Below are 21,493 nucleotides of genomic sequence, written 5' to 3'. Positions count from 1 at the left end.
TGGAGAAACATGAATGTTTTTTCTTTCGATTTTCTTTTCACCAGGATGGCCTTGACTTTTCACAGATTTCCCAGCAGAAGAATCAATATGGATGATAACATAGGAGAAAAATGTTCCACTGTGGCCCAGTTTGTGTTCCTCCAGAGAGCTGCTTGCACGCACGTGGCCTGGCGGCCTCGAGTCCTGGTTGGCTCCTGAAGCGGGTGGGGAGGTCATGCTCCTCCCTGGGAGCTGGAATGGAGTGACCTCTGTCTTTCAGTCCTCTGGGAGGATGCGGCTCTCACTGGCTCTCGTCCCGCAGCGGACTGTCACCTCAGATGGCCTCACTGAGGCAAAGTGAGTTACCGGCAAGTTAGCAACAGCCTGGCTACAGCATGCCCTCTTGTGTCCCCCTCCGGGAGCACCAGGACTGACACCCCCACCACTGGGTTGTGAAAATTACCAGGAAAAGTGTGGTGGGGATAGCTTTTTTTTTTTTCTCTCTCTCTCATGATAAGTTTTTTAGCCTTGCTCAAAAAACATCTCTCCTTAAGGAAAAAGCAAGAGGGCCTGAGTATGGGGAAAAAGCTAAAATACTAATGTCTCTAGGGGAACTTTCCTCCAAGGGAATACAAGATTGCAGTGTGACTTCTGTTCCCTGGGAGTGGTTTATACCCTAATGGATAGTCTGTAGAATCACAAGATCAGATGGTGTGCAAACATTTCACATGTATTCGCCATCATTGTTACATGTCACATTTATATCTAAGATGTTGTAAACAAATGTGTATTTCCTTTTTATTCCTCCACAGTGCCGTGCTCCCTGCCTGACGCGTAGAAGAATAATTAGAGTGCTGTCCAGCATGAAAGGAAACTGTGACAGACTGTCAACAACAGATGTTTGAGCCATTTTAACATTGGTGAGAGATACAATTTTCATTTTTAATAATTAGAGTCGGCTTGCAATCATTCCCTGTAAAGACATAAAGGAAGAAAAACATATTGGCTAAATAGTTGGTTTTGGAATATATTTTATATAAACATATTTGAGTGTATTTATTTCTACTTCTGAATATAACTTTTGTCTAGGATTGTCGGAAATCATTTTCTACAAAATAACTTGTAAAATAGATGAAGTATGTTTATTTCACAATTTTTTTTTTTTTAAAACAAAGGACACTCTGTTTAAGTGAAATTGCTCAGAAGCCCAATATGTAAAATGGGTACATATGGAGCGGTTTGGGCAGAAGCAGAGGTTCCAGGTCTTGAGCCTAGCTCCTTTGGCTGTCATGGCCACCTCACAGGGCCACCAGATATGCTCTGGAGACAGCAGTTTAAATAAGCAAATGAGCACATGCAAAGATATTCACCATAATTAGCCATTAGAGAAATTCAAATTAAAACCACTATGAGGTATCACCGCACACCTATCAGAATAGCTAAAATAAAAGAGAATGATGGTAACAAATACTGGCAAGGATGGGGAGACCCCAGATCACCCATGCACTACTGGTGAGCATGTAAAATGGTGCAGCCACTCTGGAAAATAGTTGGTAGCTCCTTAAAAAACTAACCATTCAACTGCTATGGAACCCAACAATTGCACTCCTGGACATTTATCCCAGAGAAATGACAACTTACATTCATACAAAAACCTGTGTATGAATATTCATATGAGCTCTATTTGTAATAACCCCCAAATGGAAACAACCTAGATGTCTTTCAACAGATGGATAGTTAAACTGTGGTACATCCACATGACAGAATACTACCCAGCAATAAAAGAACTGGTTATTATTATTATTAGAGATGGCATCTTCCTATGCTGCCCAGGGTGGAGTACAGTGGTCATCACAGGTGTGATCGTGGAGCACTGTGGCCTCAAACTCCTGGGCTCAAGTGATCCTCCTGCCTTAGCCTCCTAGGTAGCTGGGATCACAGGCATGCGCCACCACACCCAGCAAGAGCCAATTATTAATACATGTACCAACCTGGGTAAATCTCCAGAGAATTATGCTGTGTGTATAAAGCCAATATTAAACTGTTGCATACTGTATGATCCCATTCATATAATACTCTTGAAATGACAAAATTATAGAAATGGAGAAAAGATTTATGGTTGCCAGGGGTTAAGAATGTGGGAGGGAAGTGAAGGTGGCTATACAGGACAATGTGAAGGAGACATGTTGCAACGTGAAAGTGGTGAAAATGTCCTGTATGTTGTCTGTGACTGCATCAATATTCTGGATGTGATACTGTCCCACAGTTTTGCAAGATGTGGCTATTGGGGAAAACTGGGTTAAAGGCACATGGGATCTCTCTAGTCTCTCTATTATTTTTTACAACTGCATAGGAATGTATAATTTTCTTAGAACAAAAAGTTTAATAATGCTTTTTAAAAAAAATCATCAACAAATGATATCCCTAAATCCCATGTCCATGATTCTGACTAACCCCATACAGCTACGACTTAGATGTCACGTGACTGATTCACATACCACTCTGGAGCTGTCAGGATGCCCTCTCGGACAAATGTCAGGTTGCAGCTTAACCTCACCTTTCCTCCTCCCAATCCAGTCAAAAACACTTGAGTTGATATCATGAATCACCACAGGATTCAGTGCTGGAAATGAACCTGCTGTTTTTTTCTAAGTTCACACCTTCCCTGAATGGGGTAGGTATTTAGGTGATAAGGAAGTGAAAGTAAGCAAGAGATAAATAATATTAACAAGAGATGATTGGTTGGGTGGATTGTGACATGTACCTACCTAACTTCAAAAATGATTTAGGATATATTATTTTAAAATACGTATTATATGCTATGGTAGGCTGAATTGTAGTCTCCCAAGGAGGTCCATGTTCTAATCCCCAGAACCTGTGACAATGTCACCATACATTGTAAAAGGAACTTTGCAGGTGTGATTAAGTTAAGGATCTTGAAACGGAAGGTTATCCTGGATTGTTCAAGGGGCCCTGATGTAACCACAAGGGTCCTTACAAAAGGGAGGAGGAGTTCAGAGAGAGGGGAAGGCACTTTGATGATGAAAGCAAGGACAGGAATGATGTGGCCCTAAGCCAAGAAATACTGGCAGCGTCTGGAAGGAACAGAGTCTCCTCTGAAGCCTTCAGAAGGAATCAGCCCTGCTGACCCCTTGATTTTAGCCTGTGAGATTCATTTCAGACTTATGACCTCCAAAACTGTAAGAGAAGAATAAATGTGTTGTCTTCAATCACTAAGTTTGGAGTTATTTGTTATAGCAACAAAAGGAAACTACTTAAAGGAGGAAAAAAATAAAGAAAAGGAAATAAGATGAAGCAAAAGCTTACTCTTACTCCCTCTTGTGTTTAATTTTATTGAAATATTAATTCAAAAGCAAGATTTACTTCGTATAAACTGTATAGACTGTACACTTGAAAGCTTACCAAAAACAAACAAACAAACAAACAAACAAAAAAGCCCAGTAAACTCCCATAACAAGACATCGGATGATCTCTAATAATTTTTTTGAGCTCTGCTAGTGAAAAAAAGCTTATATTAGGGTTTCTTTTTAAAATTTCATTAGCCATTTCTAATGTTCATCATAGTCTTAGTAAGAGTTGAGGTCTATATTCTCCCTTTTCTTTATTTCCATTTTAGAAAACCAAAAGTCACATAAATTACAATAAAATTATTTAAAGTTTTGTATGCATTTCTCTATTTTTTATGTCTTTTTTTGGAGGCAGCTTTATTTTGATAACTTCTGGCATCATTCCCTTTACCATTAAATTATCACCATTCATTCATTCAACAGGTCAGTATTGCCATATATTAATATATACACATACACACTCATACATATAATAGCAATTAAATTACTTCCCTTATTTATAGTAGATGTGTGAGAAGAGTCAAGATTCTGATTTTCAAAAAGGCAAATCCCAGACTATAATCTTTATCATGCCCTAGAAAGATTCTTTAGGAGGTTATTAAACAGTGGTTTGAAAGCATTTAGAAAAGATGTGTGATCCTCAGGAGTCGGCAGAATGGTTTCCTGATGGCTTCTAGAATGACAAATCCAGGTGGAGTTAACATTCACCTAATACAAGGACTTTGAAAAGTTCTTTTGTCCCAGTGTATACCACACCCCACAGGCTCCTACTGGCATAAGCCTCTGTTATCAGAGAGTGTATATTAACACGTAAATGACTTGATTAGAAACAATGTTCTTGCCAAGGTTATATATGTATGGCTTGAGAAATAATTACAATATATTTTTAAAATCTGCCACATGGGTTTACAAACCACAGCACATCAAAGTATCCATCTGAGGTCATCTAAGTCAGCCCTACAGAATCCTTCTAGAGCATCTACTTGAATATCCCTAGGAAATGGGAACCTACTCTCTCCCTGTTCAACCTATTCATTAGATAGTTCATTTCTGTAGAACTAAACTCTGCCTCTATTTAACACAAATTCTTTGTTCATCTGTAAATAACAAATAAAATTCTGCCCTCTTTTAACACTTTAAGATAGCTATCAGGCCCTCCTTACAAAATCTTCCTTTTTTTCCCAAGATAAACATCCATTTTTTTCTTCAATCTCTGTCGCAGGATGTTTTCCAAGACAATCTATCCATACCAACCTCCTCTGCTGCAATTTTTCTAAACCACTTTTATATAAATTACTCAAAATAGCGCAAACACTCTAGATGTCTTCTGGCCAAAACAGGTTACTACAGTTAATGAGGGCAATGCTCTGTATTTATCTGTGTGGCATGAGACCGCATTAGTTTCACAGAAATAATTTAGAACAAACTGTGTTTTTTTGTGTGTGTCTTTTCCCAAGTCAATCATAAAAAATGTTTTATGGGAAAAAATTTAAGGATCGAACCCTGTGATACTCTAAAAGAAATATCCTTCCATGTAGGCAATTAGTGTAACGTGTTGGTTTAGCCAGCTGTGACTCCACCTAACAGTTCAATAAAGAGCCGGCATTTCTCCCTCCTCTTCAAAAGGTTGTCCTGGGAGACTTCTCACTGTGCTAGTCATGCACATAATAGGTATGGTATCCCCAGAAGTAACAAATTAATAATGAGGATAATTTGGCCTGTCTCTTAATTGTTGAACTACTTTTCTGACTGCTAGTGATAACTTCTTTTCTAAATGTTCATCCACCATCTGTTTAAAAATGAGCTCTTGAGTCTTTCTAGGACATGGTATGGTATCATCTTACAGGATTTAACCTTTTAAAAATCTGGATGAGTAGGTCCCCCCATTTTCCTAGCACCTACTATCCTCCAATAGTTTTGAAGATTATGTCCAGCAGTTCTGAGAACGTCTCCATATTTGTTCATCGCCCTGGGACAAAATCCATCTGGACTTAGGAATTTGTACTGAACTGGAAACAACTAGAATCCAGAAGGACTTCCCCGCCTGCCAGTGACTCAGTTATCATGCGCTAATGGCAGGGAATCTGCAACCTCTAGACTCTTTACAGATATGACAGAGGCAGTGAGTGACATGGCCTGCTCTGGGTTCCTTTCCATTTCGTGAGGCTGCCTCTGTGTTCAGCTGCTTGGTGGTACGAAGAGCTGCACAGCAAGTGGCAGAAGATAAATTTGTAGTTATGGCATCTGATTATTAAAATACTTAGCTTTGTTGGGGTTATCATGCTGGGAATAATCCTATCTCTGCACAACACGAGATCTGTTTACTTTCTTATTACTATTGAAATTGAATGCCACTAAGACAACTACTAGGATTTGTCACAAATATGAAACAAGTTACTAGCTTCTAAAATTTTAGGCCTTACATATGGAGAGGAATGTGAAAGACACTGTAATACCTCCCAACATCAATTTCACCGTCCCCTTTTGTATAGCTAAGTATTGGGTGGGGCTCATTTCACTCCCAGCTCCAGGGCAGCACCCAGATTAGTCTAAACTCCTTTTACCACATAGATTGATTAAGGATGGACGTATGACTTAACATTGACCATCAAAGTGGAATTCAGTGGTTGTGAGGGACAAAGCTATCTCCTTTCCCTGGCTGCAATTGCACCTATCAATCAAGAGGAAAAGCAGTTTAAAGATAAATTCTACACATGGGAGAGGCCAGAATAAAGGATCTCTCTCTCTCTCTTCCCTTCTCTCTCTCTATCTGTCTGTCTGTCTCTCTCTCACACACACACAAAATGGAACAGGGTTCTTGATCAAATTGAATCTGAAGCTCACACTACCAGGCTTTCTCAACCAAAGTTTCATAGAAGAATTAAGCCCTAATAGTCCTGAGACATACATTGTATGTAATAAATTAACTTTTCTCCTATGTATCTGGAATTGTACTAACTATGTACTATCCTTGGGAGAACTGAAAAAACGGTCACTCAGATCACCTTCTGTGTTCTGTGGTTCAGATGAGGAACTCGGGTTGCAAAAGCAAGTTGACTTTCCAGCTGTGTGAGCTGATAAATCATCTTCATTGTTTAAGCTAGTTTGAGTTGGGGCTTCTATTTCATTCAGCTGAAAGCTTCCTAACTGACATAAAGATCAACGTCCTTTTGGAGACATCCTTCTTTATTGCACTCCATCTGTTGCTCAGATTGCAATTTCCACAACATTCTGGAAAAATTTCAACAAAATTACCAAAATTACCAGAAAATCTGGCTCAGCAGATGCAGACTTCTATAGGTTATCTGCTGTGTCCTCACTTAATTCGCTTCCCAAAAGATGTTAAACAATGTCAAAGGTTCAATCTATCAGGAAGATATAGCAATTATAAATAAATATGCAACTAACAGAGACTGGAAATACATGAGGGAAAAACTGAAAGAAAGGAAAACAGAAACAGACAATTCAACAGTAAAGAATTATATACCATTACCACCATTATATACCCTTTATCCTAGGAATGCAATGTTGGATTAACATCTGAAAATCAATCAACCATGTTATTAGACTATAGGGCAAAAATCACATGATCAACTCAGTAGATGCATAAAAGGCATTTGATAATATCCAAAACCCATTCATGATAAAAACATGCAACAAACTGGGAATAGAAGAGAACTTCCACAACCTGATGAAAGACGTATGAAAATCTCAGAGCTAATACTTACTGAGGAAAGACTGAATACAATACTTTTTCTCTAAGATCAGGAACAAGACAAGCTGTCCACTCTCACTGCTTCTATTCAACATTGTAGTTGAGGTCATAACAAGGACAATTAGGTAAAAAAAAAAAATGAAACAAAAGGCATCCAAGTTAGAAAGGAGAAAGTAAAACTATTTTTATTTGTAGATGACATGATGTTGTATATAGAAAATTCTAAGGAATCTACTAAAGCATTAATAGAACTAATTATTTAATAACAAGTTCAGCAAGTTGGCAGGATAAAAAAATCAATATATAAAAGTCAGTTGTATTTCTATGGACTAGCAATGAAAAATCCAAAATATAATTAAGAAAAGAATTCCATTTATAATAGCACCAAAAAGAATAAACACTTAGGAGCAAATTTAGCAAAAGAAAGTACAAAACTTGTACCCTGAAAACTACAAAACATTGAAAGCAATGAAAGAACACCTAAACAAATAGAAAGACATCCTATGTTCCTTGACTGGAAGACTTAATATTGTTAAGATGGCAACATTCCTTAAGCTGATCTACAAATTTAATGAAATTCCTATCAAATTCCCAGTTGGCTTTCTTGGAAAAATTGACGAACTGATTTAAAAAATCCATACGGAAATGCAAGAGGCTCAGAAATAATCTTGGAAAAAGAAGCATAAAACTGGAGGTCTCACACTTCCTGATTTCAAAACCTACTACTACAAGTCTATAGTAGACAAGATAGTTTGGAACTGGCATAAGAATACATATGTATCCTAAAATAGAATAGAGAGTCCAGAAATAAACCCTCATATTTATGATCAATTGAGTTTCAACAAGGATCAAGATAATTCAATTGGGAAAAGAATAGTCTTTTTAGCAAATGGTGCTGGGACCATTAGCTGTCCACATGCGAAAGAATGAGGTTGGACTCCTACCTCATACTGTATTTTAAAAATTAACTCAAAACAGACCTAACTAAAAGAGCTAAAAATATCAAACTCTTAGAAGAAAAAAGATATAAATCTCTGAGACCCTGGGTTAGGCCTATTTAGATATGCCAACAAAAGCACAAGCAATAAAACAAACAAACAAAAAAAGTTAAACTGAACTTCATCAAAATTAAAAACTTTTGGGCATCAAAGACCCTATTGAGAAAGTGAAAAGACAACCAATAAAATTTTTGCAATCTAGGGGTATCTGATGGAACTTGTATCCAGAATATACAAAGAACTCTTGCAAGTCAACAATAAAATGGCAAATAACCCATTAAAAATGGACAAAAATGTAAATAGACATTTCTCCAAAGAAGATAAACAAATGGCCAACAAACCCATAAACAGATGTTTAACATCATTATTTATTAGGGAAATGCAAGTCAAAACCATAGTAGGATGCCACTTCATACCTATTAGGGTAATGAATATTAAAAACAAAACAAAATACCAAACCATAACAAGTATTGATGAGGATGTGAAAAAATTGGAAACTTTATACATTGCTGGTGAAAATGTAAAATGTTAGAGCCAGCTTGGAAAATGATTTGGCAATTCCTCAAAATGTTCATAGAATTAACATATGACCCAGCAATTTCACATCTAGGTATATTCCCCAAAGAAATGAAAACAGATGTCCACATAAAACTCATACACAATGTTCATAGCAGCACTATTTATAACAACTAAAAAGTGAAAATAACTCAAATGTCCGTTATCTGATGAATGAATAAACAAAATGTGTTACATCCACATAATGGAATATTATTTGGCAGTGAAAAGAATGAAATACCGATATATGTTACAAACTGGATGCTTAGATAGTGGTGATGGTTGCACAAATCTGTGAATATACTAAAACCACTTGACTTTTACACTTTGATAGATAAATTTTATGGTTTGTGAATGATATCTCAAAGCTGTTATAAAAAACCAAACATGCCAAACAGCTTTTACAATTTTATCATTTACTATTTCTCAGTCCCCTTTAACATCAATATGGTTGTGAAGTGAACTTTTAGAGACATCTAATGTAGAACCTCCCAATAGAGAAATAAAATTTCAACAAAATAATTTTTAATGAATTCTGAAACTTGTTGTAGTAGACAAATTAAGCCAAACTACTGAAAGCGTGAGGGCAAAAAATAATAAACCTTAGGTTTAAAAATGTGTTTCATGATTACAAAGCCTAGTTTTAAAAAAATATGATAAATTAAAACATGGAGAAGTGAAAGCTTATCATCACTGGTGTTTATTTCATTAACCTCAAATGTTATGAAAAGAACTAAAGCAGTTTGTTTTATTTGGCTGAATATATATTAATTACTTAAAAATAAAACTAGCCATAAAAATAGCATGCTTACAATGCCTGTAGAGACTGAGAACCAATTACCAAATATTATTCTGTTCCTGAATCTTCGCATTTGCTTTACTGAAGTTTGCTAAATGAGCTAAAATAAACTCAAGCATAGCATATTTCCAGCATATTTTTGATAAAATGTGTCACAAACACACATCTTTCCACATACTTTTAAAATAGTTAATAGGAAATTCTCTTATGTCATATTTCCCAGGAAAAAGATACAGAAACAGAGACGTGTACAGGAAGTTTATTGTGGAATGGTCCCAGAAATTAAAATTGTGAGCAGTTAAGGAAGCAGGATTGGGGAACTAAAAGAGTTGAACAGTGATGAAACTGCAAAAGGGACTCAGCTAAGCTCTTACGGAGCTCAGGAGCTGGGATGGTTTTTCTGAGTTGTCCCAAATTAAGGAAAAAGGATGTGATTTGTATACCCCCACGTTGGCCGGTCATTGGGTGTGGGCTGCCCCTGGGGAATGAACATAACCTTGGGTGAATAAATTCCTTTCACCTGAGGGCAATTCTCGGGGAGGGATTTGCCGCGAGCCACCAACAGGTGATTTTAATAATTCTGGTGGCTGGGGAAATGAGTGCTTTGGTCCTGAAGGGAGTATCTGGACTGGACATCACAGTATCCACCACAGTTCACCCTGGCACTGGTAGCATCCATTTGCGTTGTATAAAACATTTACATCACCTGGGAATAGCTTCCTTCTGGTTGGTCTCTCCTATTTCCTAGGGAAATTTGCAAGAGGAAAGTGAGTGGGGTGAAGTATAATCCTCGCTAGTGCAGCTGATCTCAAGGCTGCAACTAATATTCAGCATTGCCCTTCTCTGTTACCCACATTGAAGTCTTACCCGTGGGGTGACCCAGACCCTCATAACTGCAATCCAAACTCCTGCTCTCTGTGCCTTCCCAGGGCGGAGGTGCTTCATCATTCCCTTACTGTCAACATCAGGCAGGAGAATACTAAGAAAGGCTGCAGCAGATCCCAAGGAGCAATCTTATTCTTTCCTGCCCCACTATGGAACGGCAGTCCTGCCTCCTGAAGAACTTGCGGTTTTTGAAATGCAGTCCCAAAGCATAACTAGTTTCTCACACCTGGGGGAGGTAGCACTTAAGAGTCCACACTTGGATCTCCTGCTCTGTGGCTCACAGTACGACTATTGATGTTCTAACGTGCACTAAACAAACTGACATTTCTTTCAAACTGCATCCTCTACATCTTTTCAACATAGCGTCAACAGCCAGATTACTAACATACTATTTTAGAAACGTTGAGAAGATCTCCAAAAGCAGAGAATATGTTCCAGAGGAATGGCCTCTCCCCTTGTCCCACGTTAGCAATGCTATTGGAGGATGAATAGTATTGGTCATACTATTTCCTGCAAAGGAGTAGATTAATTTGTAATGGATCAGAAAGGAAACTTTAGTCCATGTTAACCACATACCACTTTCCCCATAATTAGCTGGATATATATTTAGCCAGGATGCAGAAAAATACGTTTTAAGGCACAGCCAACATCTGTGTCCATGCCATACTGGTTGTTAAATATGTTGACTATCACACCTATAGTTTGGTAAATTGAAGGTAAATTGTAGATACAAAGTCAATTAACCTTTTTGGCACCAAAAGCAAAGAACCAATCTGGAAACTATTTAGAAATTACTTGACGGCACTGACCTCAAGTTTGCCTTTGTTATAGACTTAAATGCTTTGATAAACAGGAGCAGTTGATTTTGTGTGTGTGTGTGTGGATAGGCTGTCAGTCATACACTTAATGTTAAATCCAACATTCTGTATTTAATTTCAGATTATTTTTGTCTTGCATCTATTCCAATTATTGATTTAAAATAAAATCCATTCTTGACACTGAGTTTTTCCCCCTACACATTTTTCAGGAAAATTTTTGCAAATAGGCTGATCAAGTAGACTACATGGAAATGAACAAATACTTTTTTATCAGCTCTTTAAAGAATACATAGACATACAATAATACAAAAGCATTGTCCTAACTAAGAAAGCAAAAGTACAAATATAGTTAAATTGGAAATATTTTTTGAGACAATGTAGAGGGGCTAGGCATGATGGCTTACACCTGGAATCCTAGCACTTTGGGAGGCTGAGGCAGGAGGATTGCTTGAGCCTAAGAGTTAGAGGCTACAGTGAGCTATGATCATACCACTGCACTCCAGCCTGGGCAATAGCGCAAGATCCTGTCTCAAAAAAAAAAAAAAAAGTCTAGAGTAGTTCATTTCTATTTACTTCAGTTTATGGATAGAATTTATGGGAATTAGAGAAATCATGTAAAAATAGAATGAATTTATCTACAGAATTTATCTACAGAAATTTATCTCAGAATTTATCTACAACTTAATTTACTTCATGTAATAACTTTTGTCCTTTCCCCAATATATTTGTTCCATAAGAAAAAACAACTATCTGCTTCAGTGCTTTCCCCTGGAGTCTGACAGCCTGGCTCATATTAGATGCTCAATAACCATGTGTCAAACTAATACATGTACCAAGTTTTTATTGTTCATGATACTCCATATTTGCAACTAACTCCTCTCCCTCTCTCTTCTCTTTTTAAAAAAATTCTCTTCATCCTCTTCATCCCCTCCTCAACCCAGCCCCCTCTGCTTCCTTTCCTCTCCTTATCTCTCTTTCATCTCCTCTCTGTTCTTCTCTTTCTTCTCTTCTCCCTTCAAAGTACATCACAGGGAGAAGCTGAGGAGAAACCCGTGTCCAGTAGCAAAAAAGAGAGCAGAAAGTTTACGCAAAATCATATTTTCTATTCTTCCTTTTCTTTTTTTTTTTTTTACCAGCTTGGGAAACCCTGAATTTTTGTGACTTTAATATTTAAAAGGGGTGTTGCCCTGTTGCATAGGTGTCTCATGACAAGGAATGTAGAACTGAAGAACATTTCCATCCTGCCCTTGTCTTCTTGTGTGTGCACAGTTTCTAAAAGAATCTGACCTTTCCCAGTTGCTAGAGACAGTCTTTGTGATGGATGATCTATCTGTGTTAGTCTTATACTAAGACAGTAAGACTAACCTACCGTTTCTGAAGACAGAACTGGGTGAAGCTTCTTCTTCTAAAGAGGTGGGTCTGTATAAAGGTTTAGAGTGATCAAAGCAAGCTTCAACCCAGTCTCCTGTCCTTCTTGTGGGGAAGATAGGAGCGACTCCCCAGATGCGAAGGTGAACAACGGTTGCAGGTTCTCACCACTGCTGACATTGTGGGTGTGTGCTGACCGGCCCAGGTGGGGAGGGAATTATTCAGGCAGCCTGAATATCCCTAAGGGAACTGGGTTCTTTCAAATGCACAGGGGCGAGCAGCAAATCTCAGTGAGTTCGTAACCACTTGCCTCGGGCTGCCTGGAGACATGGCCACTAAGTCTATTCTATCAGTGGGGCCCGCTAGGTGTGGTCCTGATCTTTTATTAAGAGCAACCAGATATTTGGGAGCTGGTTGCCTGGGCACCCAGTAATCATTTTAAAAAACATCACAGAAAGTCAATTTCACTCTTACATTTCAAATCTAATATTGATGCTTAAATTCAAGCTGATTGGCAAAATAGAGATTCATCCACCAGCAGCGGGACTGATAAGAATGAGGGAAGCATACTAACAGATGCTAAATTACTAAATTACTCTTTTTGTGAACTCTCAGACAAGACTCTACCTTTGTTTCATCCCATCCTGCCTCCTCATCACCCTCAGACTCCTAAAACTCCATCCCCCGTCTCTCTCCCCATCTACCCCTGTTGTGGGTTCTAACTCCAGTTCTGCTATTGTACAGCTGACTATGTGACCTTGAACAAGGTATTTCTTTGAGTCTCAGTTTCCTCATCAATGGAATGGGAATAGTGATACCTAGCCAACAAATATGAAATAAATGAAATAATACAAGCAAAGGACTTAATGGAGGCAATCAATAAATGCCAGCTACATCCAAATTCCCACTCTCTATGGAATAATAAAGTCTTAGGAAACTAAAACTCCCAAATATAAACCCAACTCTATTTTGCAATGTAAGAAATTTACCTTATTTCTCAGTTTCCCTAACACATTCTAGCCATACAATATATGTTATGAAATAAATGATTTAAATGCAAAGTTAATTGAACATTTATAGCCCTAAAAGTCATATTTATTCTAAGTTCTTTTTTTCAGAGAATTAAGGAGGCAAAAGAAAAAGCTAGTTTCAACCTCATACATTGAGAGATCTTAATTGTAACAAATTATTTATTCATATATTTAGTTTATATTTTCTGTTTAAATACTCCAAATATATTTGTGGCCATTTAGAAATGTTATTGCCAATAGTTTAAGATATTACATCATCAAATAAGAAGTATTCACTGTTTTAATTTTAAAGAATAATATTAAAATAATGCCATGACCAGATGTGTTATTGATTAGGCAAAGAGCTACTAAGCAGCTAATCATGTTTTGCCTTATAAAGGCAAAGAATTTTAGCCGAGGTTAATCTTTTTCTGGTTTGTCTTAGAAAACTGAAGTTGAACCTATGTGACAACTTTGATCAAATATAATAATTGAAGCATAAGGAAATTTCTTTTTGTTATAATTACCAATCTTCTACCTTCCCTGTCCTCCAAAAGAGAGTCTTACTCTTTATACTCAGATGCATTTAAATGATCGATTTACTATGTGATACATTTGTCTTGGCTTTGCATTAGCACTAAGATGATACATTCCTTTTTTATATGATAATGAGAGCCAAACTGTTCTCAAAAAGGTTGTTAAAGTGTTTAAAGATTTTGACACTTTAATGCATCATGGTGTCGCTTTTAAAAATGGTTGAAGCCTTCCGCTTTGAAAATTGTTGTACTTGACAATGGAGCCTCCTTGTGGGGGATTAGCAGTATGTCAGGCTTTCAAATAGCAGGTGAAATGCTGTTTTAATTGTTTTCCCCTTCACAATGGGAGTACACGTACTGTAGAAGTGCTATTAAGAAACATGAACTTGCCGGGCGCGGTAGCTCACGCCTGTAATCCTAGCTCTGGGAGGCCGAGGCGGGTGGATCGCTCGAGGTCAGGAGTTCGAGACCAGCCTGAGCAAGAGTGAGACCCCCCGTCTCTACCTAAAAATAGAAAGAAATTATCTGGCCAACTAAAAATATATATACAAAAAAAAAAAAAAAAAATTAGCTGGGCATGGTGGCTCATGCCTGTAGTCCCAGCTACTCGGGAGGCTGAGGCAGTAGGATTGCTTAAGCCCAGGAGTCTGAGGTTGCTGTGAGCTAGGCTGATGCCACGGCACTCACTCTAGCCCGGGCAAGAAACTGAGACTCTGTCTCAAAAAAAAAAAAAAAAAGAAACATGAACTTGCCTCTGGAGCCCTGATATCCCGAAATCAGCAGGTATTTAACGACTCCCTGGAAGCAGGAAACTATGTGCTGCCTCTCCCTTGGTTTGCCTGTAGTCCTTGTAGCTAAAGATAAACAAGTATTATTTTTTTTTCCAGTCAAATCGATTGTTAAGTTCTTTGGAAAGAAAACAAGTTGGCGATTGTTTTTACTTGGACTGTGAACAGTTCTGTAGACTAGTGAGTGTAGGAGCCAGTTGGAAGTGGAACAAGAAAGGAATGTGAGTTGAAATATTAAGACAGGAAGTACGGTGGGACAGTATCTTCAAATATTATTTGAGAGGTTTCTTCTCAATTTCCTAGTACACCCAGGCTTTTTCTTACCTTTAGGATTTTCTGAACTAAAGGGCGCTGTGCCAAAAACAGGTTTTTGGTTTGTTAAAGTTTTGGTCCTGCCCGGAATAGGAAGACTTTGACAAAGATAATAAAACAGAGAGAACACGCAATTCTGTGAAAGCCTGGCTGACCATCCCAGAGACTAGATAAAAGCATTTTCATGTTGGATGAGAAAAGCTTAGGAAATTAAATTTTCAATGTGGATAGATCTCTAAGAAGTGTTCTTATGTCCTGTCCCTCTTTGCCCACTCTTGGAGATTGGCCTAGAATGAGGGACAAAGAAGGCTGCCTGATCAACTAAGTTAGTTGCTTCTGAAGGCAGAGAGGACCTGTGTCTTGATCCCCATGTAGAGCTCAGGAAAGCAGCAGCAAGACCTCCAAGGAGAAAATTGTTGCATGATTCAATTTCTTCTTCTTCTTCTTCTTTTTTTAATTTTTACTGCAACCCTTAAGAAGGAATTCATTTCATACTGAAACCTAGCACACACTCATATATAACTGAAATAAATGTTTCATAAATTCGTACTTATTCTTACTATGTGTATTAGTTATTTATTGCTGTGTAATGAGTTAGTCCCAAACTTAGCAGTTTAAAACAAACAATTTTATCTCAGCTTCTCTAAGTCAGAAACTTGGAGCAGCTTAGTGGACGGTTCTGACACAGGTCTCTCTTGAGGGTGTAGTGAAGCTGTCAGCTGGAGCTGCTTCCAAGATGGCTCAGTCACATGGCTGTTGGCAGAAGGCCTTAGTTCCTTTGGGCTGTTGGCAAAAAGTCTCAGTTCCTCACCAAGTGGGCTTCTCCACAGGGCTGCCTGAGTGTTCTCACAACATGGCAGCTGGTTCCCCCTAGATGGATTGCTCTGAGAGACAGCAAGGAGGAAGCCACAGTTAATACATTGTTGGTCCTAATATTTCACAGATCTTCACTTTTGCCACATTCTGTTCATTAAAAGTGAATCATGATAACCCTAATTATTGAGGGGGAAGAAAATGAACTCTGCTAAAAACATTCAGTTTTTCAATCTGCCTTGCACCTGGGAATAGCCATGTGATATAGTTCTTATATAGCCAATAAGATGTAATCAGAAATCTCTGGGAAGGCCATCTCCTCCTGATAAAAAAGTTAAAATTTTGGGGGAAAAGCTTTTCTTGTCTCTTTTCCCTTTCTTGGAATGGAGAAGGGAGACCTGGAGGTGCAGCAGTCGTCTGACAAACGTGTCAGTGTGAAGCCTACGGGTCCAGGCTGGAGCCCTGGAAAGCTGCATCTCTGGTGGCCTTGTCTGACTGCTCTTTCCTTGACTTGTTTTTGAGACAAATAACTTCTAATTAGTTTTTTAAAAAGTAATGAGTCACTAAGTATGGCTCATCCTTAAGGAAAAAAGAGAATTATTAAGTTTGACCAATTGAAGGGAAGAGTATCAAATAATTTGTGGACATATTTTATAATCCCCAAACTATGTACAGTAAACTCTGATTTGTTCATTCTATCCTATATAATTTCATTTTGTTTTAAATGTTGATTAATAACCCATCAAACTAACTTCATGACTTACTATTGGCTGTGATCCACAGTCTAAGATAGTCTAAAATCACTCTATTGCCAAAGATGTAGGGAAACAATTACACTTATAACTTGATGGTGGGAGTGAAAAATGGTACAACTTACAGAGAAGGTAATGTGGCAATATGTATCAAAATTATGGATGTATTTACACTTTGAACCATCACTCCTACCTATGGGAATCCACCATATAGAAATAACTGCACACATGCAAAATGTTTTAAGTGTAAGTTGCTTCACTGCAGCATCATATTCTAATATTAAAAGATTAGAGATAACCTGTCCATCAAAAGAAGGTGGCTAAATTTTGATGTATCCATACAGTGAAATACCATGTAGCTATTTAAAAAAAGAATAAGAAAGCTTTCAATATGTCATGTGGAATGATTTCCAAAGTACACTGTCAAATGAAAAAAGCAATCTACACATAATATGCTAACTTTTGTGTACGAAAGGGAGAAAATTAAGAAAATATGTCTTTGCTTGTATTTATACAAAAAAACAAAATATTGGCCGGGCGCGGTGGCTCACGCCTGTAATCCTAGCACTCTGGGAGGCCGAGGCGGGTGGATTGCTCGAGGTCAGGAGTTCGAGATCAGCCTGAGCAAGAGCGAGACCCCGTCTCTACTAAAAATAGGAAGAAATTATCTGGCCAACTAAAATATATATATAGAAAAAATTAGCCGGGCATGGTGGCGCATGCCTGTAGTCCTAGCTACTGGGGAGGCTGAGGCAGTAGGATCGCTTAAGCCCAGGAGTTTGAGGTTGCTGTGAGCTAGGCTGATGCCACGGCATTCACTCTAGCCCGGGCAACATAGAGAGACTCTGTCTCAAAAAAAAAAAAAAAAAATTAATAAAAAGTGGTTGTCTGAAAGAGGTGAGAACAAGTTGAACAGGGAAGATGTAGCCTCAAGTGATCCTCCTACCTCAGCCTCCTAAAGTGCTGGGATTACAGGCATGAGCCACTATGCCCAGCAAGACTTTTAATGTATATTTGGTGAAAGATAGTTTGGCTGAATATGAGATTCTTGATTGACAGGTTTTTTTTTTCTTTCTTTCAGCATTTTGAATACATCATCTCATTACCTTCTGGCCTCCATTGTTTCTGATAAATCAGCTGTTAATCTTATTGGGGTTCCTTTGTGCATGATAAATTGTTTCTCCCTTGCTACTTTCAAGATTTTCCCTTTGTCTTTCACTTTTTGCATTTTTACCATTAAGTGCCTGTGTGTGTATCTCATTGTGTTTATCTTACTTGGAATTCATTGAGTTTCCTGAATGTATGTAGATTAATTCTCTTAAAAATCAGACTTGGGAAGTTTTCAATCATTATTTCTTCAAGTATTTTTTTTTGCTCTTTTCTCTCTCTTTTTCTTTTGGTAGTCACGTTAAACATATGTTAGTGCACTTAATGGTGTGCCACAGGTCTTTGAAGTCCTGTTAATTTTCTTCATTCTTTATTCTGTTTTTCAGATTGCATAATCTCTATTGAGCTACATTTAATTTTGTTCTTTCTTTTTTCAGTTCAAATTTACTGTTGAGCCCCCCTAGTGAATTTTTAATTTCAGGTATTGTACTTTTTGACTCTAGAATTTCCATGTCTCTTTTTTATGGATTCTATCACTTTAATATTCTCTATTGCTGAGACATAGCCAACATGACTTCTTTTACTTCTTTAAGCATAGTTCTAAAAAAATTCTTTGAACGTATTTATAATGACTACTTTAAAGACTTTGTCTGTTAAATCTGCCATCTGATCCTTCTAATGGACAGTTTCCATTGCCTGCTTTTTTTCCTGGGTATGGTTCACACTTTCTGTTTCTGTACATGTTTCATACATTTTTGTTGTTGCTGTTGTTGCAAACTGGACATTTCAGCTAGAACCAGGGAAAGAGACAGCTAAGAAAAGCTCACCTGGAGCAACTCTGTAGCAGTCCTGGATACAGGTTTCCACCCCTTCTTCTCTGGGTCTTGTTATAATTGTTTGCTTGTTTATTTGTTTAGTGACTGGCTAGACGATGTTGGTGTAGGCTTTTTGCTCTGCACATACGGCCTCTGGTGTTGTTCCTCAGAGGGCATAACCTTGGATATGCCCATAGACCCCCTCACATAATAGTGGTTTTAGTAGGGCTCTCTTTGTTTCTTTCCCTGATCACATCTAGTGGCTAGGTGTCACTGTTGGTTGATTTCTTTATTGTTTTTGACAATGCTCCGGGGCATAAATTACTCCACAGTCTGATCCAATTGCAGAGGTAGTTTTTGAGGCTAATGTTTGTTTGTTATGACCTCAGGAGGGCCCTTCTTAGTTGCCTCTTTTCTTAGTTCTCTCTAATAAACTAGCTGCCCTATGCTTTAGCTTGTGTCTCTCATTGAGCTACCACCAGCCTCCTCTTAGCTGTTCCCCACTAAAACTCCATTGTGTCTGAGAATGCCCTAGACCTGAACTTCCCAAAACTTTGTTTCAAATAACATTGAGTTCCTTTGGGGAGAGCTTCAGAGTTCTCTGTTTAAAGGCCTGTCTACCCCTGGGCAAACTCTCTGAGCCATGGCTCTAGAACTGGGAGCAGGGATGGTGGCCTGCTTCTTTTGCAGTGATTGCTTTAGGAATAGGGCACTAGGTGGGAATCGATAGTTTCTGGTTTTCTCAGCTTGCCTCTCCTAGCATGGAACCTGTCCTACAAATGAACTGGATTAAGTATTCTCAGCCTGCCACAGTCAAGGTAAAGCTCCATGAGCAAGAGCTAGGAAGAAGAAAAGAACCTCCAACTTCTAGGCTGCACTCACCTGGAATTTAGCCTCTACAACAAATAGCTGGGGAGTTAAGTTCTTATGCTCTGCCCCTCTGAGGAAAATACCATAGTTCTGGGAGCTGGAGGGGAAGGAGTCCTGTGCTTTAGACTATACGCACCTGGAATGGAGTCTCTGTCATGCTGAGCTGGGAGCAGAGAGAAAGTGAGTGGGTTATAATTCAAATGCTTCAGACTTGCTGTTCTTACTGGGCGTTAGTAGGTTTTCTTAAATAAATGTTCCTTCATCTTCTGTATACCCTTAGGACAATTTTAGGAGATTTCAAATGATTGTTTTAAAAATAATTTTCACCAACTATATTTGTTTGACTGGGGATCAGGTCCACAGAGCTCCTCATTGACATTCCAGAAGTGGAACTCCCAATGTATGTTTTATATATAGTTTTGATTTATTGACCCAACAATATCAAAATTATCAAAAATCAAAAACATTTCTTAATAATTTTTAAAAAGCAGCCTGAGACAGCCTTATGGGTGTGGCTTCAGCCCTCTTTGGTGCTGAGGTACAGTAATGGTCATTCTGTGTCCAAAGAAGAGCTCTAAAATGGTCATTAGAGCTGGGTCCTATTGGACAGATATGGGGGATAATTACTCAGCAAGCTTTGGATGTAAGTCCAGAGACAGATTGATGGATGCCTCGGTAGATGCTGCTACAGATGGATGAGGACTGAGGACTTAAGTTCACCAACGCCTTGGCACTACATAAGACCACAGAATCTAGATACCGCCATCTTAAGTTTTGCAATCTGGCAGAACAGGAGATTGGAAAAACATTGAGTTGCAGAAAAATAGTGACTTTCTTTCCTGCACCACTAAAACTACAGGCTATGATTTTAGATCAGTTGTAAAAGTATACGCAATTCTTTTGATGAGTTTGGCTGAAGGGAGGGAGCTGGGGGAGAGAAAAGGGTGGGTGAGGAATGGGAGAGGTTTTTTTGTGTGTGTTTTTTTTTTTTTTTTTTTTTTTTGCTTAAGCGCTCACAGGAGGGATTTGGTTCAGTGGGAAGGCTAAGGATACCAGGAAATGGAGATAATTGATGGCGTGAGATTCCTGAGGTTGGACAGGGGACCAGTTTCTTTATTGGAATTGGTAAGACAGAGCTGAGAAGTGGTACAAATCCACTTTAGTTTGCTAGGTTTGGTGGCTAAAATATGAAGGGATATGTATCTGATGGATCCTATTTTCTAGGAGCAAAAGTTATCATCTTCCAAGAGGATATGGTTGGTTAAAAGTTTGAGGGGATAAAACTTGAAAGGTTATAAAAAGGGGGCAAAAAGAGTGAGTTGGCAAGTGAAAAAGTTTGGATTTCTGTGCAGGGTGGAAGGGCCAGCAAGGCTGTGGATTTTAGGCGCAGAGGCACTAATCAATCGGATTCTGTAATTTTGCTCCAACTGTGCTCACCTGCCCTGGAGCACGAATGGAGAAGATGAATGGGTAGGGTCATTCAGGATTGGGATTTTTCTAGAAAATAACTGCTTAGAACCTCTTCATATATTTAAAAAACACACATCTAGCTGTTCTCCAAATTTAAAAAATCCTTTCTTTTAAATTTTATGGTATCTATCATCCCATCCCTTTGATAGTTGCTTTTATTTTTCCTCTTTTCCAGGTTTCTCCTTGTCTTTTACAAATGCAGTACAGTACAGGGGTTGTTAAGAGAGGACCTTTGGCACCAGTTTTCCAGGTACAAATCTTGATGTTTAGCACTTACCATGATAGTTGTATGACCTTAGGCAAATTACACAACACCTCTGTGCCTCAGTTTTCTCACCTGTAAAATGGGGGGAGTGATTATAATAGTACCCCCTTTCATGGGGTTGCTCTGAGGATTAAATAAACTAATGATACTGAGTATTACTTGCTGCTGTTATTATTGCAACCCAAATGAAATACTCAAACTGGGAACAGAATGGGACATGAAGGGTTATATTCTGGCCTTTCATAGCATGTAATAGATCCCAATATTTCA

At 38.3% G+C, this 21,493-nt stretch overlaps 1 long non-coding RNA gene across 1 annotated transcript; it reads left to right on the top strand.

Annotated features, from left to right (window-relative positions):
• The first annotated feature begins 236 nt into the window (after positions 1-236).
• Positions 237-21,375, top strand: LOC123648524. The gene is made up of 3 exons (XR_006738649.1): positions 237-336; positions 792-899; positions 21,134-21,375. It is a non-coding gene; the product is annotated as an uncharacterized LOC123648524 (long non-coding RNA).
• Positions 21,376-21,493: the final 118 nt, after the last annotated feature.

Source organism: Lemur catta, chromosome 1 (genome assembly GCF_020740605.2).
Source record: "Lemur catta isolate mLemCat1 chromosome 1, mLemCat1.pri, whole genome shotgun sequence".
Lineage (NCBI taxonomy): Eukaryota > Metazoa > Chordata > Mammalia > Primates > Lemuridae > Lemur > Lemur catta.
Note: the sequence above shows the minus strand (reverse complement) of the source record. Positions and strands in the feature narration are given on the sequence as shown.